The sequence below is a fragment of the Rhinolophus sinicus genome, linkage group LG02 (genome assembly GCF_036562045.2).
Source record: "Rhinolophus sinicus isolate RSC01 linkage group LG02, ASM3656204v1, whole genome shotgun sequence".
NCBI lineage: Eukaryota > Metazoa > Chordata > Mammalia > Chiroptera > Rhinolophidae > Rhinolophus > Rhinolophus sinicus.
This window is the reverse complement of record NC_133752.1, coordinates 163755523-163782015: the sequence shown is the minus strand read 5'-3', so window position 1 is coordinate 163782015 and position 26493 is coordinate 163755523. Positions and strand designations below refer to the sequence as shown.

General features: G+C 36.4%; 1 protein-coding gene across 3 annotated transcripts in view; it reads left to right on the top strand.

The window, feature by feature from the left end:
• Positions 1-26493, top strand: part of RASSF8 (Ras association domain family member 8) — a 102021-nt gene that overhangs the window by 26271 nt on the left and 49257 nt on the right. Inside the window, exon 2 of one of the 3 annotated variants that reach the window (XM_019737618.2) lies at positions 6682-6756. The exons of 1 other annotated variant lie outside the window; for it this stretch is intronic. The gene's annotated coding sequence lies outside the window, so the exon portion shown is untranslated. Of the gene's footprint in view, positions 1-6659; positions 6757-26493 lie in introns of those variants that run through there. One more of the 3 variants, XM_074325909.1, reaches the window with a different exon arrangement.

The window sequence follows — 26493 nt, the reverse complement described above, 5'->3', positions numbered from 1 at the left end:
AGTACACCAAACTAAACTGAAAACTTAGGGAGACTGTATATAACTCCAGAAATGCTCTAAGGACTGCCCTTCCTTAAGGCACTAGGGAAATGATGATGTTTCAGAACTATGTAAAGAGCGATCTGCACAAGTGCCTGGCTGAAATAGTGTTGAAACATAACGACACTCTTTTCTTTAACTTAAGGTAGCTTTATTGCTTATGCTTTTCTTTGAACTGAAATGAGGACATGTATTCAAGAGGAACATATACGAGTATTATGAAAGCTCAATTTAGAAAATTAGACCATTGTTTAAAGCATACTTGAATGTGCCAACATACTATCATAATTTTCAACTTCAGTAGTAGAATATTCTTTGCTCTCTACCTTTGTCACCTTTTTTAAATGTATGCTAAAATCTTTCTATAAACTCTTGTTTTAAACAGAGAATGAAAATCATTGTCACTTGAAATTAGTGTATTTTAAAAATTAACCTTTTCCTTACATTTGAACTTATTTTTCTTCATGGTAGGGTCTTTTTAAAATTAGTTCTCCGAAAGTCACAAGTTTGTTTGTTTTTTATTATTTTTTTCTTTCATTTAAAGAATTATCCTTGTCCACCCACCTCCTGACCCCCCCACCCCCCCTCCCGCAATGAATCCTTCCTTGGATGGGGAAAAGGAAAAGAGAAATTTGTATCAGCGAGCTGTCTGCACTGCCACATCAGAAAATAGCATGTCAAATTCCTGCTTTATCTAGACGCCCCCTCCTGGCCTTCCTTTCATCCTCATTTACTGAGTGTACCAGATGTGGTGCTAAGTGCTGGGACTATAAAAAAGAAATGAGACAGGACTCCATAGTGCAGTAGGGGCGTAGGTCTAACAAAAACACAAAACATTGTGGATCCCTCTAAAGAATTCCTTTAGTATGTTGAGAGAAATTATATTTGCTAAAGGACTGTTCACAACCTCATCGGTTTTATTACATTTGTAGTTTACTTCATTTAAATTAAAAACCACTTAACTTACTTGAATTTTTCCTGGTCATAGAAAGCAGCTCTTTCAGACGTGTACCTATCCTGCTTAAATTCTTCTGCAAACTCACTGTGCCTCCAGCAAAGCCTTGTACTTTCTGAGCGACAGAGGCAGTTTTATGATGTCTCCTTTGCAGAAGGAGCCTGCTTCCATTTCTACTCTTCAGGTCTTTTTCCCTCCTAACATTTCTACCAGTTTGATGTTTTCTCTAAAATGGCCCAGCTGTGTGTTCTGTCCTAATCACTGGACTACACTGAGGATTGGACTGCTTCTCAGTGCTTACTTGATGTAACACTTTAATATGTCCCAATATCACATTTGTCTGATACGTGTGCTATAGGGAAATGCAGCTTCTATGAATGTGGTTCTGTTTGCCCTTTAAACTGCATGCACTTAACAGTGGCTGTTTTGGCCAGCTCAGATTGGAATAGATCTTCAGTAAAGACACCTGGATAATTTGACGAATATTTATCAAAACTTTGCAGTTAATCAGCAAACAGCTCTCTGGCATATGCGATATTGAGATGTTAGCCAAGGGAAGGAGACCCTATACAAATAATCATTGGATACCACATTCAGCACAGTTTATAAGATGCATTTTTCAAACTGGTCTAATCAAAAAGTGATTGCTCGGCTATTTGAAAAATAATTGATCATATAATTTGCTTGTCTTTCTCTTTTGTTGCTCTTCACTTACCTGCATGACATTTAATAACCAATCATAAGACTGACAAGGATGCATTTCAGTTCCTGTGGTTGATGGGTCAGTTTATTAGCCCAGAAGGGAAAGGTTCAGGAAAGAGTGTGAACACTTATTAGGAGCAGCATGGGTCATGTGAACGAACCTGGGATGGAAGTCTGTTAGAAAAAAGCAGACACCTGAGTTCACATCAGGGCGCCACCATTCACTAGCTGTGTGAACCTAGAAAGGTACCACATCTTCTGAAATCTTAGTTTCCTCATCTGCAAAATGGGGATTATAAAATATACCTTCACGGGGTGCAGAGTATTGCCTGGCACTTATTTACTGAGTGTTTACTATTTTTTAAAAGGCAGGATCTGGGCTCAAATCAGGTCACCTAATTTTCTGAACCTCAGCTTTGTATTATGGGACTTGTAACATATTAATATGAAAAGTCTCAAAAAATGTAGTCACGTACGAGTATAATGAGTTATTTCATGAAGGTCATTGAACATCTACCCATCAGAATGTAAACTCTACTGTAGTTTTCTTCAAGTCTCTTTGGTGCTTCCAGAACATTTATTTGGTATTATTATTACTAGATATTAGTTATGTCCCATAAATATTGCATAGTTAGTGGAAAGAAACCCATCTTATCTACCTTTATAATCCCTACTATATTTTAAATATAATAAGGGCTTGGTAAGTCTTTATTATATGAATAATTATTTTTATTACCATTGCCCTCTGCTTTGCAAAGTAATATAGCTGATAGCCTCATAATGGATTTATTTCCACAGAAAGTCTACCTGTTCTTTCTGTAATTTTATTGTTTTAACATTTCGTATGGAATATGTAAAACCTAAGATACCTTTCGTACTAACACTGCATATTGGTTTTAGCAGAACTGTGTTAATATTCAGAGATGTAGGATGTCTGTGAGTTTTGATGTCTTCAACATCAAAAAAAAAAGAAACTGCTTTGAATGTTCCTCTCCTTTCCCTTATTAAAAACACTAAAAATTTAGGAGAACTTCAAATTTGCATAATATTCGTGGTTTTAATTCATTTTGTGGATACAAGGAGATCACTTATGAAAATTTGCTATCACATTTTATTTAGAGCTGAATATTTACTTATGATTGAATATACTTCAATATTTATATGGATTTTTCTCTTTTCAGTAAAAAGCAACATGCTTTTTTAACTTGCAAACGTGTCAGAGTCATAGAAAGTAGCTGGTTTCCTCCAAAACCTTTAGACTTTTTCTTACATGACCTACGAGACTTGGACAACCAGAACAATAAGCTCTTTTCTGATTCCTACAGTAATAAAAGGGCCACTGTTGTCCATTGGGTATCCTTCCTGGTAGGCCTCGTTTGGAGGAAGGGAATATACCAAATCAGTAGTCACAAGAGACATCTACAAGCAAATGAAGGGCCTGCATTCTTCATTTGTGAAAAAAGGAAAAAAAGGCACCACCTCTTGGAAACTGGAATTTATTTTGCTCTTGAGTTCTTTTCATTCGTTTCGCTTGTGTTCTGTATAGGAATTGTACAATAATAACCTGTTATTGTGTTCATATACATCAGTAACTTCTACTTGCATTCTTATAAACTAATTTAAATAAAGACTGTAGGCCACAGCATATATTTTAGTTTTCTATTGCTGTATAACAAGTTGCTTGGAACCTAGGGACTTAAAACAATAAGCATTTTTTATCTCACCTAGTTTCTTTGGATCTGGAGTCCAGGAATGGTCTAGGTGGGAGGCTGTGGCTCGGGAGCTTTAATAAGGTTATAGTCCAGGTGTTATTCCATGTTGTAAATAGTCTGTAGGAAGGCTTGACCGGGGCGGGAAGATCTGCTTCCAAGGTGGTTCCCTCACATGCCCGGCAGATTCGAATGGCTGTTGGCAGGAGGCCTCAGTTCCGGCCACGTGAACCTCTTCATAGGGCTGTTTGAACATCTCGGTAACGTGAGTAAGTGATCAGAGAGAGCAAGATGGAATCTGCATTGTCTTTTATGACCTAGCCTGAAAGTCACATGTCATATCCATGATATCCTACAGGCTATACAAGTTTGCTCTGCTCATTGTGGGAGGAGAATACACAAGGGTGTGAAGACCAGGAGGCAAAACTTTTTGGAGGCTGGCTACCAAAATAGGAAAATGCCGATCTTCAGCACATCTTTAGAAGTGTCCAGTGAATGTTCAAATAACCTTACTTTTAATTTTATCAAAAATAATATAATTATTTGAGTACAGAGATTTCTAATTTTTATCTCTTCCTTTTACCCCATGTTGCACATGTTGGTCTATGTTGGTTATTGGTCCATTTCATTTACTAATGTAATATCTGTTTTTCAGATACATGGTCATAGGAGAATTATATCTAGGTAAAAGGAATCACTTAGCTAGGCAGGGCTTTCGCTGATGATAAGCTTAGCACCGCTGAACAACCATTGCCATTCTGTAAAACCCTCTGAATTCATCATGCCCTCAACGGACATTTATCGAGCACCTCCTATGTACTGGGTGCTGTAAATGCAGGTATCAGTGCAAAATGTCTCTGTCCTCAAGCGAAGGCAAACATTTCGGTATGATTTATGCTAAATATTTGCAATACAGTTATATATTGGGAATGGTGAGGTTTGTTGTTTAGATCATGGGCTCTGAAGTTCGTTTGCCTGAGTTCAATTCCTGGCTATTTAATAGCTCTATGACCTTGGGCCAGTTATTTAACCTTTCTATTTTTTAGTTTTCTTTTCTGATTATTCCCTTATCGCAGCTTACCTACCTTATCGGGTTGTGAGGATTTAGGAAGCACTGGCAGTGAGTACTGTTAGCCAGCCCCTTGGGAGTACCTGGAATGATTCGTTTGGGAAGGTTCCCAGGAGATGTGAGCCATGTGAGTTCTCTCTTGGAGGGTGAGTTGGAGTTTGGTTAACATGGAAAGTTGGTGGGGCCGGGCAGGGGAGACAGCTGAGGCCTCACAAGGACCAGAGAGGTGAGGGCAGGTGTACAAGAGCATGAGTCACTCACTTCTTCTCAGGTTTGCCATTTCCCACAGGCATCCAGGACAGCAGCACGACTGGGACACTTTCTGTCCCATCCCAAAGAGCCTTGACTCATCCAGAATTTTATAATTATAAAAATCTTAAAAGGAGAGATTTTCATATCAGCATATACTCATATGTAAGTTAGTATCATTTTGAATTATATATGAGGGAACAAGCATCATAATCTTGGCCTTTAAGTGCCCTGCTGTGGTAATAGTAACTATTGTATGGACAAAGAAGATAATGGTTATGTCAATTTTAAAAACACTTTCTCAGCTGTCCACTTCCCACTTCTCAAAGATTGTCTTGAAAACAAAACTAAAAAGAGAGATGAGGTTTTAAAAGAGCAAAGATGGGTAGGAAAAGAGATTTTGATTTAAATAAGTAAGAATCCCTTTGCCAACCAGGATGGATTCCAGGTAGCTTCTAGGTCAAAGGATGGGAATTAGGGTGAGCAGTCTGTTTGGCCTCTTCTCTTGTGATTCTGAATTTGTCGCCCGGACAGTCCTCTTTCCCAGCAGGGTTGCCCCTCCATTACGTTTGGATGATATCACGCTTCATGGTCAGGCCCTTTTACCAAGGCACATCAGCCTCGAATGTGTCTTTCCTCTAGCTTCTTTAGGCGATAAGCAGTTGAAGCCAGAGGCTCTAATCCATCTGATATAAGAAGATGAAACAGGAATTCTGTGGTATCCAGTTGGCTTAAAGCCTATTCGTTTTCATTAGAAAAAAGAATTAATGTGACTGCTATTCTTTTTCTTTTAAAACTTGGAAGCATGCACTAATGAACCTTTGCACTGTAGCTATAACGCTATGTAAAAAATAATCGGGAAACGAATGGCATTTTTATAACTACTATTAAGTTACGTTAGTCTAATAACCAGTTTGGGAGACAATGTCTCCATTCAGAAGTATAGTTGCTGAGCAGGGAGAACCCAGTCATGGAAGGGGACATTTGGACTAACTTCCCCTTCCTCAGCTGTGTTTGAAATTTATATATTTTCTGATAGCTTGCATCAGATTTGGGGTCTACCGGCTCTTTCTCCTTACGTTATTTCTAGTTTGATATTTCATATTTCATAACTAAGAATTTGATTGTAACTTTGTTGGTGACATTTTCTCTACATAATAAAAATAGTTCAGTTTCTTGGGATATTAAAAAAAATAGTTGATGGAAGATGGTCTTGTTACTAAAGTAACCTTCCTATAAATAAATGCAGAAACATCTGTGAAGGGCATAGTCTGAATGCAGCAGACATAGGAATTGCGTCAATTCTCATCTTGTAGCCAAGATTTCTTTCTTAAACTTTCTTTATAACTACTGTCATGGCAGCATTTCACATTCTCACAGCATTCGGCAATAGAATGGTCAAAAGAACTGGAGCCAAGTTTCTTAGGGTAGCCAGTGGTGGCAACTTGTACTCACCAAGGAAAAATGCGGCATGTTTTTGTTTTTATTTTTTAGGACTGAAAACCTGAGCTCTCTCCTTCAACTTCATTTTCAGGCCCTCGCTTTAGGCAGTTTTCTAAATGTCTAACTGCTAAACTGCTTTCAAGAAATGATTGTGGTGTCTCCGGGAGCTTTAGTCTGGGGAAAAGAAGTCACAGAGTCTTTCCTAGAACACCATGGGTCCATCAAATGACCTTTTTAAAGAAACAACTGAAATTCCTGTTTCAAAGGCACGAAAATATGAATTGAAACCAAATCAAACAAACCCACCCCACAAGTACTGCAATTCAACTAAAGGGGAGGGTTGGAAAGGGGAGGAAAAATTCTTGGAAAAATTATTTGAAGCTGAAAGCTTGTGTATTTTGCTCTGTAATAATTATAAGTTAAAATGGGATGGTGTAGCATTTTTTAAGGTAAAAATTAGCCAGGCCTATAAGAACACTGTGTACCTTTTCAGGTGCCTGTGTATCTCCTCCTAGAATACCTGCCTGGTGCTCTACCCTTCCTCAGGACTACCTCACACTCCTCCCGCTTGGGGACTCCAGCACAGCAAGGTGAGTCTGTGCGTCTGCACTTCTTACATACTTCCTAGAAGAATATTGCTGGCAGTGACTTTAAAAACAACAACAACAACAAAAACAATTTTTCAAAGTTTGGGAGACTTAGAGATTGTGTTTCAGTGGTGAACTCTTAAGAATCATCATTTGTAAGCCCTTTATTTAGATAAGTCGGAGTGTGGTGAGTGGCGGTGTCTTTCTGCCACTGTAATGTAAAGCCTCGGTTCAAGTTTGGGTCGACAATACTAGCTTCATGAAACATGCTTTGGGTTTCAGATTCGGAGTCTGAAGCAAAATTGTGCAAATTGGTGCAGCACCACTCTTGTGCTTCCTGAGCACTATTCTAATGTTTTAAATGGGCATCCCCTTAAAGCAGAGACTCTGTATTTCTAACAGTGAGAGGCTAGAAGGTCTTGATAGGTCTGAAATACATCTTATAGTTTGAGCCTCCATCTCTTTAGTAGTGTCAATAATTGACTCCATTAAGTACGGGGTGGGGGGCACAAAATCCCTTGAGGTGAGAATATACTATTAAATTATTTTCCACTTGCTTTTTGTATGCTTGATGTGTATTGTCTCTTGAACATTAAAGCGACTTATTTGTCCCAGGAAGGAAAATAATTTGACCTTGTTTGTAGTAAGTAAATCACTTTTGAATAAACCGTTCACATTTTACAGGTGAATAAACTCTTTAAGGGCACCAACCAGTGTGCTGTCTCATAAATTCCTTAGTTCTTCACTTGCAAAAGTTATATGCTTGCATTTTTGCCTAGATGATGGATTTCAAAGGTCTCACATAAATTAATTTCCCCTTGAAATAAAAAAGTATAACTGTAGAGACTTCTAGTAATTACTAGACTATGTAGAAGGAATGGATTCCCAAAAGCACAAATCCATATTCTCACTGGTTCAGTTCTCGTATGGACTCTGCTACATTGCTTGTGGATTAGCAAAAACTGACACGAAGGCCACAAGTGTTGAGAGTAAATGATTGCCTGATTGTAATAAGGCAATTTTGTTATATACATGTGAGAACTGAAAAATTCTAGTTGGGCCCTGCTGTTTGTAATGCCCTGCATAGTTGTAGTACAGTCTAAAGAAGGAAAGCATAAGGAAAAAAATTATTATGTAGCTCAACTGACTAAAGTTCGCTCCATGATTAGATAGTCACTTAAATTGTAGTTTTAGCGTCCGTTACTGATGAAGCTATTCTGTAATTCTTTTTTTTAATACATGAATTATTTTCTGTTTAGCAGGATTTATGTTTAAGTTATGCCAAAAAGGAACTGTAATTCAAGTTTAATGTTGAGGGATTGTGTACATTTGAGTTTGAACAATTTAATTATTTTATTTCTCTTGGAAAACTAGTAGTTATCTACTAATACAGGTAGGAGGTATATGAGTTGCTTGGAGTTTGCTGCTGAAGAGTTTTCATTTTTCACTGTTTCTTCTCAAATGCTCAATATGCTAAAAATTAGATGCCTTTGATTCTTGACTTCAAGTGCGAAGAGGCTCCCATAGCATACTGCTTTGTTTCCTTTTTTAAATGATGTTTTGTTTGTTTTACATAAATGAAGGGTATAGCTATATGTCAAATTTATAAAACGTTTTTGCCTATGCTGGCTACTGAAGTAACTCAGTTTACTCATAGGAAGAAGGTAGGTGAGTTCTCTAAGCCTTTCCAAAAGAAACATCTAATTTTAGTCATGTTAACTTTGATGAGCAACAAAACCAGCTTTAAATTCTCAGTATTGCCTTAATTTCTTTTCTCATGGGGCTACTTAAAATTTTTAATGCCTTACAATCAGATTATCTCTATTAAATCATATTTTCTCCATAATGATACAATTTCTCTCAAGCCATTATTCTTTTAGAGAATGATGACAGCGAATAATTCGCACTTTATCACAAGGCATCTTTGTTACGTTTATAAATTTGCAACAGTGTGAGAGCAAACTTTAAATTCCATATCTTTTCTGAAAAAAGGACAGATTAAGTAAAACAAAATAAGATGTTACAGATTATTTATTTGCATCTGTTTCTTTTTGAAACAGGACTACAATCTTCCCCACCCCTGTTTTCTGGTACCTTCCTGTAAAAAGCATTAGTGAGGGGGAAAATAATGATAAACAGAATTTAGCTCTATACTCTTCTTTCAAACTGCCTTGCAAGTAATTTCCTATAGTTTCTGTGCTCAAGCATATGGTGGTAATATACTGTGCCTCTGGGAATGGGGAGTAGTTTCAGAACACTCTCAGCGTTTTGTGTTTTAAGGAGTGTGTGTGTGTGTGTGTGTGTGTTCAGTTCAGGTTTTCTGTCCCATTTGGACTGAAGGGAATTTATTTTTTATATACTTATCCTTGGTTTTCAGGGTTTAGATGGGTCATTTCTGCATAAAACTGGTAAAGAGATGTTTTTGTTTTAACAGGTAATTCATGCACACAAATTTTAGGAGGTTTGAAATGATCTTGTGGAGAAAACAACTTGGTAGAAAGGGGGCATTTTCTGTAATTTAAGTTGTCATAGTAACCTGCATCAAGACTTGTACCTGGAATTCAGGTCTGAAGAATTTCAGTGACAATAAACATTTTGGTTGCGTTTATCATCTTCTTTCTTTTCCTCCAACAAAAGAGCTACCTACTGTGACCTAATTATTTCATTTCTCTTTTTAGAGGATGGGTAGCAGTTTGCAATTTTTTAGCATTTTGAAACTTCCCTGGTAGAGTAAAAATGAAAATTTGGCTATTTACATTTGAAGTTAACATCTTTTGATAATGTATTATATCTCAAACTCATTATTTCACATGGCAAATAGGTTTAATATAATGGTTACTTAATGAAAATGAAGGAAACAGGATTTGATGAGGATTTGAAGAAATTGCCACATACATTTGTTAAATGCAAGTCTTAAGAGTATTGGAATCTGGAGCCCTGAATCAAGAGTATTGATTCATGGAATGCTTATCTGGGAATGTCATGACTTTCCTAATATCAAATGGCTTATTTTAGGGCATCTTGTACTGTAGTCTTAAGAAAAAATGTATTTTAATAAAAAGTTGAGATACCATTTTTATTAGCAGAGTAAGTTTATTTTGAGAAATTTGTATCCAGACATTATTTTTAGATAGGCTATCTTTTACAAAGGGCAGTAGAATGTTTTTTCTAAAGAGAGCCTTTTTTAGGGTTTGCTTCTCTCTTGCCTTCTGCAAGACACTAATTGCTAACCAAGATTATTTGCAGTTAAAAATGTTCTCCATCTGGTGGTTGAACACACAACGCAATATACAGATGATGTATTATAGAAATGTACACTTGAATTCTATATGATTTTAGTAACCAATGTCACCCCAATAAATTTAATTTAAAAAAATGTTCTCCATAAGCAAGAAACATTAAGAGAGATAAGAAGGTAAGGATGTGTGTGTCCATTCTTTTTAGGAAACTTGAAAATAAGTCGGAAGAGTTTGTGGCTAATAAAATTTAGAAATTATGGGATGTAACTAGTTATCTGTAGATCAAAAAGTGATAATATTTTTATAGCTATTTTGATACTTTCCCATACATGTATGAGAATGTTAGTCCAAGGGATGATTTTTTTAAAAAGCATAAATCAAAATGTAATTTTAAAAAGGATAAAGGTAGATTTGGAAAATGTAAATAATCCATTTATTGGCAAAATGTGAAGGAAAATAAAATCACTCATTGTCTCACTGTTTAGATATCTATTGTTAGAGATTTCTATTGAATAGAGATGTCTATTGTTAATATTTTATGGGAAGTATGGATAATTTTTTAAACAAATTGCAATCAAGCTATCAATAGCCAAAATACTAATAATGGTGAATTATTCAAATTAGCAACATAACCAGCTATCATCACTACTGTCTAAAATAGCTCTGAAATATCAAACTAGTATATTAAGAAAAGAAAAAGGACTGAGAGAACTGTTGGAAAGGATAAGGATATTTGTAGATACTAACAAATCCCCAAGACAATCAAGTGAAACTAATTTAGTGTAGCAAAATTTCACAATAAATAATGTAACATGATCTATATAGTAATAATAACCAGTTCAAAAATATAAGAAAAAAAGGAGCCCATTTATAGTAGCAAGAAAAACTATGCTGAAGATTAAACTTTGTAAGAAATATGAATGGCATGTAGGAAACTCTTAAACTTCACTGCAAGGATGGGGAGACTGAGTGTTTCTAGATATGAAGACAATTAGTTTCAATCTCTTTATATTTGTTTGTAAGTTTAATATAGTTTTAATCAAAATCTCAGTGGTAATTTTTCACAGATTAGTGATTCTGAATTTTATTTTTATAGAAAAAATAAGAGCCAAAAACTGTTTATATAAAGAATAATAATGAAGGAGAATTTGTAATGCTAAATTAGTTAAAAAATAGTATAATGTTGATAAAATAGACAAATACTTGGAAGAGAATAGAAAGCTCAGAAGAATGTTGTATTGATAAAATACCATTACAAATAATGAATGTAAAAGTATAGTAGTAAATATACTGGAGAGAATGTCCATGAATAGCTGATGGATTTGGGGGAAAGATAAACAACATGTAGTACGTAGCAAATTACATTTTGACCTTTGCAAATTGCATTTGATTTATATATGTAATTACATTAAAAATAAAACAATTAAGTTTAGCATGTCAAATCAAAAAAGGTGTTCTCTCTTTAATATATAAAAAATAGAGTTATTACCCATATATAAAGATATTTCAAGTCAGTAAGAAAATAATGCCCAATTAAAAATTAGTTTGTAGTTCTTAGTAGACAGTTTAAAAAAGAATATAAACAGATTTAGACCTAAAGATTTGTTCAATCTTAATACTTACAAAGAAATATCATATTTCATATATTATTAAGATTCAAAAACATGTACATGACACACATATGTGACCTAAATGTAAAAGGTAACATAAGCAGACCTATGTATTTCCTAATGTTGGCAGTGGGAGAAACAAGATCAGAATGCTCATATAATGTAACTAGGAGGTAAATGACTCTGTCGCCAGTAATGGAATCTGTCGACCACCTACCTACTTACCTACCTACTTATTTGTTTTTTTTAAAAAACTATTTAATGAAATGGAAAAATGGTAGTAACCTAAAAAGTGAAAATTAAGGATATAATTTATAATCTCCTTATATTGTCACTTATACTTTTAAAAGTATATTTACATAGAAAATAAATGAGAAGGCCATATACAAAAATGTTCATGATGATTATCTCTAAGAACTACAGGAAAATAATACTTGTTAATTTTAAATTATTCCACATGTCTAAAACAAACGTATTATATTTATATTCAGAAATTTGAAAATGGATTCAGTTTTTTAAAAACAACCAAACGTTTAAGATCTCCTTATATGTCTTCTTTAAAAAAAATGTTTCCTGTAAAGATGTGTTTATTGAGATGGACTCTACACAGTAGTGAATAACGAGGGGGTGGATTACCAGAGTCACTGGGCAGGGCTGCACAGACGGCATTCCTGGCTGCCATTCACATTAGGCTGTGGTGTGTACCTGTGCGTCCGGTACTGTGCTTCCTGCAAGTGTGGGGCCCAGCATCCCTGGGAACGACAGAGTGATGTGTCCCTGTGTTACTATACCTGGAGATTGGACACCTGTTGATCCCCTCTCCTTCTCTGTAGATTACCTTAGCTGTGCTATTGGATACGTTTTGTGTATCGATGTTTCTGCTGTGTTATGTATGTACTTTTCACACCTCCTTAATGTATCTTTACAGTCCGTTTGGACATAGTAGGTGGTAATCATAACTGCACATGTGGTTCCTCAGTTTGCAGTGGAGGGTTGATCTCTATTGTTTGAATTAAGCACATTTTGACATTGAAAGGTATGAATTGTAGGGTTGAAACATACCCACTTTTCCCTGTAAACTCTGTGTGGCATGCTGTTTTTCCTTTGTGCTTTCCTGTTTTTCTGGATGAATCATAGTCTAAATAGGGGGAAATTTTAAAAAAATATTTGAAGTATGAATTTTTATATGCATTTAATAGACTGCCTGAATCAAAGGCACTTGTCTTGTGCATCAGCTGCAGAGATGTTTTTCTTCCTTGGGAAAAGAAATCTAGCTGAATCTTGAAAATTGATAGAATGATTGATAATGTGCATACCAAATGTGTTTTTCTTGTGATTCATAAATAACTTCTAAAACAACAAAACTGGAGGAAGTAATAGACCTCAGGGTTTGGATCTTTCGCAAAAGGATGCAAGCCTTTTCACCATTACCTTCCGTAATTGTTCTCTCCATTAGCAAATCTGTATTCAGGCCTGGTGTTGCCCAGCCTTTAGGCTTACAGAGAGTCTACCGGGGAGTTAGACAGGTAGTAAATAATCACAGTCATGTCATAAATGATGCAGTAGTGGAATGAAAAAGGTGCCATAGGAGCACGTGGTGAAGTGCTTTAACTGTGTAGCGGTTAAGGAGGGCGACTTACGGATGTCATTGGAGCCAAGCATTTAAAGGTGAGTAGGTCTTTAGGGACTGGGGGCAAGGCCTTCCAGAACAGCCTGGGACATAATATATGCAAAGCTTAGAAAGCCACATAGGAGCATTATGTTTGGAAATAAATGAGTGCATTGGGTGTGAATATGAGTGTGGGATGGGAAGGAGATGACTGACTTACAAAACAACATTCTTATTCTAGTTGGATAGGAACAGCCTTTTCTTTTAGGAGCTCTAGGATTTATGGTGATTGAAAGGATAAGAATTATTTAGAGGTAGACAAAGTTGTAGTTGGAGGACAAGTAGAAGTATTGATGATTTAGAGTAACTTCTGATATCTGTGTAAGGAGAAAATTACTCATGCTTTTTATTCTTGATATTTTTTGTCTAATCTCAAGAAATTAACATATCCTCATGCTTCAAAATGATATTGCTACTTTAAAATGTTCTCACTTTAAAAATTAGATATAAATATTATAGGTAACATTAAAAGCTATGCTGTTTCCAGCCAATTGATTCAATGTTCCATTTATTTTATATTTTCTCCTGTGAACTGTTCTACCCACTAGAAAATTTTACTGTGCAAATTCTTTGCAAGTTTGCTTTGTCAGAATGGGAATTGTGTGAGGGATGAAATGATTAAAAGTTGGTGTTTTTTTTTTGGGGGGTGGGGGGTACAGCAAATAATGCTTTTGGAAAATAGCCTGTTATTAACTACCATTTCTATTCCATTTTGCTCCCAAGGATCATTTGAATGTATACTCTCAATCTTTTTCTATCAAGAAGTAGAAATATAAATAGTGAGTTTTAGTATTAACAAAATAGTTTAACTTGATATATAGTAATACTTATATTCTTACGTGAAAAAGAAAACAGTGTCACAGGGGTGACTTTATCTTAGCCCTAGAACTGCCTTGCCTGCTTCATTTTACGCTTCCCCAGTGTGGCACCACAGCACACTGCAAGCATAGACATAAAATCTTAATTTTATTTTTCATTTGGAAAGCACTTTGAAGATACGGATTTGAGGTTGAAGAAACCAAGACTGAGTTGGAGACTGATTTGCTCCCTCTACACATAGTCTCTAGGGCAAACACTCTTCTATTCATCTTTGTGGTTCCAATACCTAGCCAAGTAGATAAAAATCTGGTGAGTAGCTGAATATATCTCTTTATTCACAGAACCTGAATTACAACCCGTATCTTTTGATTTCCAGTTAGTCCAGTGTTCTTTTCTATACACTGGTACTTCCCCATCTGTTTTTCTACTGCAAAGTGAATTTCCGAAGTAGCAGCATTCCCAAGGTTTCAAGTTATGTATAATGCGTAGCTGTCGGCTATCATAACCCCACCCCCCTCACAAGAAAGCCAAGCTCACCTGCCTGTTAAAACAAGGGGACTATCTGGGCTGAGAACCAATGGATATACTAGGATGTTCTTGAATAAATTGTAATTCCACACTCAAGATGGGTGGCACTTTGTGCTTTTCAGTCTGTTCACACTTCCTTTAATCAAACTACAGGGTCAAGATTTGCTGGAGGATCCTCGAGTTGATTTCTAGAATTGTGCTTCTAAGCAGGAATGGCTCCACCATCAGGGCTGTTTGGGAAATTTGTGAGGGCATTTCTGGTTGTCACAGTCAGTGATTGAAGGGATGCTACTGGCATTTCGTGAATGAGTGACAGGTACCAGTCGTTGTGTAGGGCCCCAGTCTCACGCAGTGGCGTTAAAATGGTGTACTGTGCTTTCCTAGTAAAAATCCACCACTGACTATAACTTTTTACGTGTATACATGAAGCATTTTTGCATTGTCTTAATATATCATGAATTTTCCAGAAATGTGATTATTATGTAAATTCAGGGAAAAGCACCTTCAGAACTTGACAGAGAATTGTTCCCAACTTTAAAAAACTATCACAGACAGGAGTGCCCCTTGTAGTATTTGAGTTTCTTATCAACATACCTGTTAGTGTTAGAACTGTTGCATTCATGGTATAGGTGCCAGTATCCAGCTGCTTCATTATGTCTTGTGATGTATATACTTAAGTTCATGTCTCTGCATTATAGATGTATTTCTCGTTTATTTCTCTTCTTTCTGCCTTCTCTGTTGAGAATAATCTATTTAGGGGAGGAGGAAGCATGAGGGTATAAGCAAAAGACTCATTAGGGGGCTGTTGCAGTAATTCAGGTGAGAGTGTGGCAGGGGGGATACAGATAGAGCCAACAGGGTTTCCTGACAGATTGGATATGGGTTGTAAGAGAGAAGAGTCAAGGATAACTAGGCATTTGGGCCTACGCCACTGAAAGGGTGAATTCTAGTTGCTTTGAACTGCGATGAAAGTGCGGGTGCAAGAGATGAGAAGGTAAGATTAAGAGTTCCTTTTAAGATATGTTGAGTTTGAGATGTCTGCTGGACATCCAAGTGGCAGTGTAGAATAGGCATCTAAATGTGAGGCTGGAGTCAGAGAGGTCTGAGTTAGAAACATAAATATGGGAACTGTCAAGTATGTGGTGTTTCAAGTTATGATGAAATTGAATGAGATCATCAGGGAGTGACTATAAATGAAAAATGGTAGTGGACCAATGATTGAGATTTGGGGTACTCAGACATTAATAAATCACAGAGAATAGGAGATTGAGAAGGAACACCAGTGAGGTGGGAGGAAAACCGAGTGAGAGCAGTCCTGGAAGAAAGTGTATCAGGAACAGGGAGTCATACATTGATTCTTAGATTTAGACACGTGAAGGTGATTACTGCTCTTTAGAAAGGTCGTTTTGATGGAATAATGGGGGTAAGAATCTGACAGGAATGAGCTCAATAGAGATGAGAAGTGAGAAAATGAAAAGGGAACAAGAAATGGAGGATACCTAGTAGGAGAAGTAGGATCAGAATAAAGCTATTTTTGTTGTTGTTTAAGTTGGGTAATAGAGCTACTTATTTATTCTCTGACCCAGTACAACAATCTCTGGGAGAGCCATGGTGCTGGAGTTGGTGGAAGGGGCTGGCGTGCTGGGTAGCCCCGGGACTCCTGTGATCGCACCACTAGTTTTCCCAGCATCTGATGTGCCAGCGCCCTGAGACTGCTGACTGATGCGCAGTAGACTTTGAGGCCCTGGGGACAGAAGACTTTCTCACCCTCCAGTGTTTGTACCATTTTTGTTTAGGAAAGTTGGTCAGGCACCAGCCAAGGGCTTAGGTTTTAGCCAGAAACTAAATAAGAAATTAGTGGGACATTAGAAGGTAAAGTAGAACCAATTGCTTCTCCACAGGCAGTGACTTGAAAGCAGCTAAAATTTTTCCTTCTTGTCCACTGGGGCCATCTTAACCATTTTGACGTGTAAGCAGAATGGCGCAGGGCCTTTAGAGTAAGGCCAGGGCGGCACCTAGGAGCGCACAGTGTGTGGCAGCCATGCAAGTACAGGGTTGGTACTGGGGGATGGTGCCTCCTGGTGCCTTGCACCCTATGCACCTTGTCACGCCCTAATGCCCCCACCCTGAAAAACAGGCACTGTCATTTGTTTCAGTTTTTTGGCACTGTAGTTTTCTTAAGAGACAGTAGGAAAGTTCTCTTGCCCTAATTATCTCTCTTTATATTACCAGTTGGAGATTAATTTAATGTTCTTTAGTTGGTCTGGTATTCCCCTCCCTCCTTAATGTCTGGTCAACTTCAGCGACTCTGACGAACACGAAGAAGACTTGGTGAAGAAGAAAGACGTGTTCTGGGCTGCAAAATTCTATTGTTCATGATAGAACAGAGAGGGGGCTGAGTGGTTGGAGCGTTTGGGCAACCAAAGGGCAACTACGAGGGACTTTTGGATACCTAAAAGGAAGGAGAGCAGGAACAGGGGGCTAGAAAGGAGTTTGGTTAGGAACAATCCTGTTTATGAAGACTAGACTAGAAACTGCCCCTCTCTAGCTCAGTACATTTGTCATTTTTAAGCGTTTTAAGGGCCCCAGTACCATCTTGTCTTTTCCTCTTTAAGGTCATAGGAGGCTATCACTTATTTTGTCAGTCCACCTAAGAATTGAGTTTCTTGTGCTACCCAGTGCAGATCTGCGATCTCCTGGGATCCTCTGAGGAATTATCCATCTTTTTCCTCATGGTATGTTCTCAGAAACCAAAGGAAGCCTCACAGCAAGATCCGCAGAACCCAGAGAATTCTCAGGGCTTTGTGTCCAGGACATTATTGTTATGAGGTCTTGTGATTATCCCCTCAGAGGTAGCTATAGTGATAAAGGTATAGCAGAGAATCATGGACCATCTTGATCATACTATTTGAGTTGACAGATTCTCATATGAAGAACGTTTAGGACTAGATGTGTACAGATCGCGCAGATGTGACCAAGTACAAAATGAGTCGTCTGAAAGAGTGGTGGGAAGAGACATACAAAGATGATCTGAGGGGCTTCCATCAGGAGGAGGAATCCAGTGGGGCAGGCAGCAGACACACTCAGAGGAGAAAGAATGGAGGTGGTTAGTGATTCTCCTGTGATTGGGAAGTTGATGATTATGAGACTGAGGAAGAGCCCACTGAACTTAAAAGTGAACAAGTTTTCTTTATATTAAAGTGGTTCCAGTGGAAACTGAAATGGCAAGAAGTCCATTACTAATTATAAGTGAAACAAACCGTAACTGAATGATGATCCTAGTTTTTAGATTTTGAGATATTTCACTGAGTAAGTTATGTCTTTATATTTTGCAGCCACATATGAATGAATCTAGTAGCCGTGTGACCCAAGTTTTTATTGCAGTTTCTTTTGGGATGAGGCCTGATGCCATCTTGGTTTGTGTTAGCTCCGTTTCGGTTTAAGAGCTGATCCAGCCATGTGTGCATGAAAAGAAGTCCCCATTGAAAATAGCAGACTTTTGACTTTAGTCAGTATGTATTACATGATCAGGAGGCCCCTGGCGAATTTCCTCAGAATATGTTTTCCAGAAAGATTAGTCAGATATTTCCCAGAAGAGCTTTCATCTTTCTGAGGAGCAGTATCATTTTTGGTAGTTACTCTTCCAGGCCATTGCTTCCTCTTCACCTCCAATCCCACAAACAGCTGAGTCAAGTAAATGTGATGACGTGATTAGTTCACTAATAAATGGAGACTGACCCATGATCTTCAGTTATAATCCAGTGTCTTTAAAGCTTTTGAAACAATTAAGTGTACTGTATGTTCTGCTTAACTATTTACTTTATTAGATGGTAGAGTATATTAGTTCAACTTTTGAGCTCTGGAGTCAGACTGCCTGGATTCAGATCTTGGCTTTTCCCCTAAGGAGGTGTGTCACTTTAGGCACGTTTTAGAACTTCTTTTTGCCATGGTTTCTTCTTGTAAGAGTAAGGATAATAGTAGTTGCATACCCCTTAAGATTATTATGAGAATTAAATAAAATGACACGTTGAAAGCACTAGGAACAGTTCCTGGCATCTGGTAAGTACTAAATAAATATTATAAATGATTTTTTAAAAAGCTGTCAGGCATTTAAATTTAAAGAGTCAGAAAACCAAATCTCTTCTTCCCCAAATAGCATTATAACTGGCAGTGAATACCTGAGTGTTGGTTGTGTGAAGTGTAGTTATTTAGCCTTTTTCAGGGGCTGTAAATGACTTCGTGTGTTTCTGAAGATGGAGGAATAGAAGTAATCTTCCCATCTGACCTCACATCAGTGTGTCACTCTTGACAGCTAAGCATAACTGCACTCATATATTATGTATATTACTACAAATCATGTAAGTGAGTTGAATGCTTTAAAAATGATGAGATTTCCATGTAGTGGGCATGGGCTCGTCCTAGGGAGCGTGCAAGCTCTGCCCAATAAACAAGGCAGAGTTGTCCTCGCGTGGGGTCCACAGGACTTCCCTCCTAGCTTCTCTCGTTTCTAGTAATCTCAGTCTCTTTTAATAAACCCGTGGAAAAAGCGGCCTCTCTGTTGAGAGCCACTTGGTGGGACAGCACGTTAGTGCTCGTGCAACTATTTGAAACGCGTGCATCTAGGTTGATGCTCACAAGCAAACTAATGAGAAAAATATTCTTATCAGTATTCTACAGATGAAATGAGCTTGCATGAGTTTAAGGGAATTCAAGCTCACGTAGTTAAACTCAGCAGTGGACCCAGGTCTGCTGGCTTTTAAAATCCTGTGTCCTTCCACTTTTATTGCTTTCCAATCTGATTTACTCGGGCTCAGTAAAATCATGTACCGTAATAGGACCTGGAGTAACAGCCAAACCTGTTTATTAGAAATTATAATCACAGAGTTAGAATTTGAAAAAATATATGATTTGTTACTGTTTTTCACTGCTGAATACTTTTTATAATAAAAGGACCTAGTTTCCTTCCAGCTATATTGTTCATTCTTCCTGGTTGGTTATGTATCATAACTAACTTTTTCTCACTACTGTAGTTTGCCATGTATAATGCACCCATGATTTTGGCCTAAACTTTCAGGAAAAAAAATCTTTCATTTCAGTTTGTTAATTCAAATTATTTGTTTATATTTAGTTTCTTAATTGAAATTGTTATTTGTTTATATTGTACTTGTTTTTTGTATTATAAAGGAATTTGGGCACTTATTTTTTAACATATTATGGTACAAGAAATTTTATGTAATAAATAATCACAAAACACCAGAACACATACAAGGTACAAGAACTTTTATGTACTGGTAGCAAATTTACTATATTTACCCATCATAGAAAGCCAAGAACTCTTCACAGGTGCAAGTTCGTCGGAAGTTCAACAGAACCGATCATCGTATTCCAGGGTATTATTTTGCATATGGATATCGTTATTGATTTCTGGAGTTACATTTTTAACTCATAAGCATAAATAAAAGAATTAAAAACATTTATATAGGTACGGAATTAGTGCTACCCATGTATAATGTACATCCTTATTTTTCCCTCACAAATTTGGGCAAAAAAGTGCACCTTATACATGCAAAATACAGTAACTTTAAATTTTTAAAGGTTTTTTTCCTTTATATGTATACTTTGTCATTAAAGTAGGTTTCCTGTTGATAGATTTTCTTTCAGTGTGGCTAGTGCTAAATAGGCCTAGATTAAGACTCCAGAAAAGCTCAGAAGAGTGTAATTGCCAGTTCTTATCCTGTACTTGGTAGGGTAGGTAAGTGGTCCCAGGAAGACTAAAATGGTTCTATTTTTGTAACCATTATTTTTCTAAACCTCTTTCTGAGCAAATGACACATTTCTCTATTGCATGGACAAAACCTCAGACCTGGAGTATTGGTTTGAGGAATATGAGTGATTGGAACTTTCTTGCTTCATGGAACTGTATCCGTGGGCCCTGCCTGAGCGATCAGTGCCTGTGCTTTGCAGATGCAGCCACAGTCGGCTGCAGCCATACGTCCAATGACTTGCTGAGTAACTCATTCACTACAGCAGAAAACTTTCACAGGGACCTGCCTATTTCAAGATCACATTCAATGACCAGTCACTAATGAGCTCTGAAAGACTCAAACTCCTATAGTAGTACTAATGATAGCTGTTTTTTATTAATTATTGCATGCCAGGTTGTATTTAAGTTTTCATGTTCATTGTTACTTAGCTCTGATAAATGTAAGGATTATTATTCCCGTTTTATAGCCAAGAGAACTAGTAATTTGTCTAAAGTCATGCAGCTAGTAAATGGTGAGGCCAGAATTTGAATTCAGGGCTGCCGGACTGACAACTTACGTACTAGGGGTGGTGACATATGTATGTGTTACCTGTGCCCATGGGAGACATAAGTAATTGATCATGGTATGTGTTCAGGCTGATCCTGATCATCCTTCTCAGCACTGCATTCTTGGCATCTGTAGTCAGTCACTTAGTAGGCAAGATAAAACATAAGTGGTATCCTTGGCTTTAAATGTGTCTGTACTAACTGTCTCCTGAATTCCAGTGGTATGTTGAAATTGGGCTAACTTGCATTTGGGAAATAATAAATAAGATAAGTAATTGCATGGTTTATGGAAAGAATAAACATGAAATATTTTTCTGTAGAAGTCTTGATTGGTTTGGACAATTGAATTTAATACAAGTTAAATTCCATTTTAAATAGCATATAAAAGTCATCTCCATGTCAAAAAAAAACTTAAAGGCAAGTTGATTACTGATTTCTAATGTTTAGTTATTTGAAAACTTTCTTAAATGAATATCTGAAACAAAATTTTTGACAGTGCTTACAGAGTTTGTTATAATGAAATCAGATTTTTTTTCTATAATCAGCAGAAACTAGCTATAAAGTCTTCATTAAATTTTAATCACAGATCAAAATACTAATCCTTTAAGAATTGAATTTAACACTCTGTTAGGCTGTAATTGTGGAAATAAAAACTTCTTGGGATTACACTTTGGTCGATTGATTGATTTTCAGTCCCTTTCTGACCTTACTGTTTGTTACTTCCTGAACATAGCATTTTTGAAATATTGCACATGTGGTCAAATAAACATTCCAGGGTCTCTCTTGACCCCTTGATATAAAGGGCTCCATCCACTGAAGGATTATTAAAGAGCCTCTTCTCACAGGATTCAGAGTTGGAGTGTCTGAGCCAAAGACCAGTAATACCAGCAATAATCAGTGGTCATTCCTGTCTGCTGCTTGGTGTTGAAATTTCTAGAAAATACACTCTTCATTTTTCTCCTCTGAAATCTGAGACACAGAACTGAGAAATAGAAAAATAATTTATACAAAATGTATTTTCATAGATAGGCCACCTACCAGCAAAGAGATGGATGTGAGATTTAATCCAAATTAATGGGTGAGGCCATGGAAAATTGCTTATCTGTTGTGTTTATCTTTCAAGTTAAGTAACATTATACTTGAAGTTGCTTATCTCAGTTTGAAAAGAAATGAAGATTTTCCTTGCTTATTTCTGTAGTGATGTTAGGAGAAGAAATTACATAATGTCTAAAGTTAGATGATGTATTATTGTGTTGTAAGAAATGCTGATTTAAATGTGCGTTTTGGAAACATAAATGAAATTAAGAGAAAAACTGCATTAGTAGTGTTTCTGCAGTCACTCTGCTTGTTCTCAGTAGTAATAAAATATGTTTCTGTTTTTTATTTATTGATAATGTCCTGGCTATTTATATTTTAAAAACAGAAGACAATACTTCTCTATAGCACTGTGACCACACACCCCACGAACTCTGACTAATGGTCACTTTGAAGTGCTGGTGGCCAGTTGGAGATTATAATTTGTTACCGAATTACTATTATCTTGATTTTCACCCTGTATTTTGCCTGTCAGGCCGTCATAGTCTCCAAAATTGTAGAGTCAGAACCTTCAACTAAAGAGTTTTAACTCGAGACAGGAAGGACCTATTTTCCCTTGAAACGCACAGGCAATTCATCCATTTTTATGTGTTTTAAACTTTTAAAAGCCTGGATGTTATTAAGGACTGGTTTTTGGGTTTGTTTATTTGATCGGTTGGTGGGTATTTTTTTTATTTTTAGATTATCTAAGAATCTCATTCTAAAGTCTAACTGGTGCTTTTTCTCTTTGCTTCATTTATAGTGGTCCTATAGATTAAGAATTAGTTTCTTTCTGAGCTGAGATTTTAAGATCTCTCAATAATCTTGGACCATAGCTAACATGTCCAGGCATTTTCTTATAATGTTAATTAATCTGCATATCCTTGCTGTCTGGTCTAAAAAGTCACAACTTGGGGTATGAAGCATGGCATGGGGTTGGGGGAGAGAGAAGGAAGGAGATTTTTACATATTAATGTTTTATTAAGTATAACTGACATAGGATTATATTAGTTTCACTTGTACAACATAGTGATTATATATTTGTATGTATTATGAAGTGATCATAATAAGTCTGGTTACAAAATGATGAAATTTTGTAAAGTCCCCTTACAAAATGATGAATTATTTTTCTTGTGATAAGGACTTTTAAGATCTACTGTTAGTAACTTTCAAATAAGCATAATAGTACTATTAGCTATAATCACTGTAAATTGCATTCCTATGACTTATTTATTTTATAATCTGAAGTTTGTATCTTTTGATGCCTTTAACCCAGGGGTGTCCAAACTTTTTTCAACGTTTTTCACCAAGGGCCATATGCGGTAAAATATACAAACAGCCGGGCCACTCACGTGAGGTGAAGTACATATTGCCTCACCTGGTTTATTTAAGTAAATTAAATATATTTTTGGAATTTGCTGCAGGCCAATTAAAAAATGGATTGTGGGCCGCAGTTGGCCCGCGGGCCGCAGTTTGGACACCCCTGCACCCATTTCCCCACCCCACTCTACCTCCCACCTCTGGCAACCATCAATCTGTTCTCTATCAATGAGCTTGGTTTTTTTCTGTTGTTGTTGTTTTAGATTCCACATATAAGTGAGATCATATGGGATTTGTCTTTCTCTGACTTATTTCACTTAGCATAATACCATCAAGGTCACAAACGGCGAGATATTTCATTATTTTTATGGCAGAGTAATATTCCATTGTGTGTGTGTGTGTGTGTGTGTGTGTGTGTGTGTGTGTGTATCACATTTTCTTTATTCATCCATCAGTGGACACTTGAGTTGTTTCTGTATTTTGGCTTTTATAAATAATGCTGCAGTGAACATGGGGGTGCGTTTATCTTTTTGAGTTAGTGTTTTTGTCTTCTTGGGATAAATACCCAGAATTGGAATCGCTGGATCATATAGTATTTTAAAAATTTTGAGGAACCTCCATACTGTTTTCCATAGTGGCTGCTTCAATTTACATTTCTACCTACAGTGCACATGGGTTTCCTTTTCTCCACATCCTCACAAACACTTGTTATTTATTTGTTTGTTTGTTTGTTTGTTTGTTTGTTTGTTTTTGATAATAGCCATTCTAACAGGTGTGAGATGGTATCTCATTGTAGTTTTGATTTGCCTTTCCCTGATGATTACTGATGTTGAGCATCTTTTCATGTTCCTATTGGCCACCTGTATATCTTATTCGGGAAAATGTCTATTCAGATTCTCTGCCCATTTTTTAAATTGGATTGTTTGGGTTTTTTTGCTATTGAGTTATATGAGTTTTTATATATGTTTTATATTAACCACTTATCAGATACATGATTTGCAAATATTTTCTCCCATTCAGTAGGTTGCCTTTTTTATTTTGTTGATTTCCTTTGCTATGCAGAAGCTTTTTAATTTGATGTAGTCCTGCTTGTTTTTTTATTTTGTTGCCTTTGTTTTTATAGTCAGATTCAAAAAGTTGTCACCAAGACCAATGTCAAGGAGTTTACTGCCTATCTTTTCTTTTAGTTGTTTCATGGTTTCAAGTCTTACATTCAAGTCTTTATCTTGAGTTAATTTTTGTGTGTGGTGTAAGGTAGCAGTCTAGTTTTATTCTTTTTCATGTTGCTGTCCAGTTTTCCCAACATCATTTATTGAAGAGACTCTCCTTTCCCTGTTGTGTATTTTTGACTCCTTTGTCGTTAATTAATTAACCACATATGTGTGGAAGCAACACAAGAGGCTTCGCATCTTCGAGGAAACTCTTTCTAACATAGTTTATCCAAGTCACTAAACAAACAGCAAACAACAGAAACAAGTCCCAGAGAGTAGGGGAGAGGAATCAGTATCCAGAGTTATTACAATGTATTGTATTCAGTTTTCAAAAAACACACAAAAACTATGAGATACAAAAAGAAATAGGACAGTGTGACCCATACGCAGAGAAAAATAGTATAAAACAGGTAACAGAAACTGCCCATGAGAGGATTCAGATGTGGAATATAGCAGAAAAACTTCAAAGCAGGTGTTGTGAAGATGTTCAAAGAACTAATGGAAACTATGCTTACAGAAGTAAAGGAAGCTATGATGACTATGTCTAACAAATTGAGAACATCAATAAAGGAATAGAAATTATAAAAGAGATCCAAATGGAAATTCTACAGTAAAAAATATAGTAATCAAAATGAAAAATTTACTACAGGGGCTCCACTGGCCTCTCTAGGTTTGAACTGTCTGAAGAAATAATTAGTGAACTTGAAGATAGATTGATAGAGATTATGTAATCAAAAAAAAAATAGAAAAAAGAATGAAGAAAAATTAACAGACCCTCAGAAAAATGGGGGCACCATTAAGGGTACTAACGTGCAATGGAGTACTTAATGAGAGGAGAAAAAGAAAAGAGCAAGAAAAAATATTAGAATAAATAATAACTTGAAAATACCCCCAAAGTTGATGAAAAGCATTAATCTGTACATCCAGAAAGCTTGATGAACCTCATACAGGATAAGCAAAGAAATGATTCACACCAAGACACATGATAAAATGCTAGAAAAACAAAAGGAGAAAATCTGAAAGCAGCAAGAGAAAAATGACTTCTCACTTAGAATGGAATTCTAATAAGATTCACAGCTGATTTTTAATTAGAAACAATTGAGGTCAGAAGGATGAAAAAGAAAAAAGTTGTCAACCAAGAATCTTATGTCCAGTAAAACTGTCGTTCAAAAATTAAGTTGAAATAGACATTTCCAGATCAACAAAATTTGAGAGAATTAGTTGCTAACAGATTCATGTTGCAAGTAATCCTAAAAGAAGTTCTTTTAAAAATACAAAATTTAAAGTAACAGAAGATCTACACTGATAACAAACTTCTAAGAGTACATTATAATATTGTTAACTATAAGCACAGTGTTGTACAACAGATATTTAGAACTAGCATTTGGATACCTTTTATTTCTTTTTCTTCCCCTAATTGCTCTAGCTAGGAATTCCAGTCCTATGTTGAACAGAAGTGACAAGAGTAAGAATCCTTACCTTATTCGTGATCATAGTGGAAAAGCTTTCAATTTTTCACTTTCAAAGCAGATGTTAGATATGGTTTTTAATTTATGGTCTTTATAAATTGAGGCAATGTCCTTCTTTTCCTAGTTTGTTGAGAATTTTTATCATGAAAGGGTGTTGAATTTTGTTAAGTGCTTTTTTCCATCTGTTGAGAAGATTGGTGATTTTTATCCTTCACCCTTAATGTAGGATGTCATATTCATTGAGTTTTTTTATATTTTGAACCTTCCTTGCTTCCCAGTTATAAGTCACACTTAGTCATGGTGTATGATCCTTTTGCCATGCTTTTGAATTTGGTTTGCTAGTATTTTATATCTGAGGATTATTGTATCTATGTTCATCAGGGATATTGGCCTGTAATTTTCTATTCTTTCATTATTATTGTCTGGCTTTTGTATCAGAGTTATACTGGCTTCATAAAATGAGTTTGGATGTGTTCCCTCCTCTTCAATTT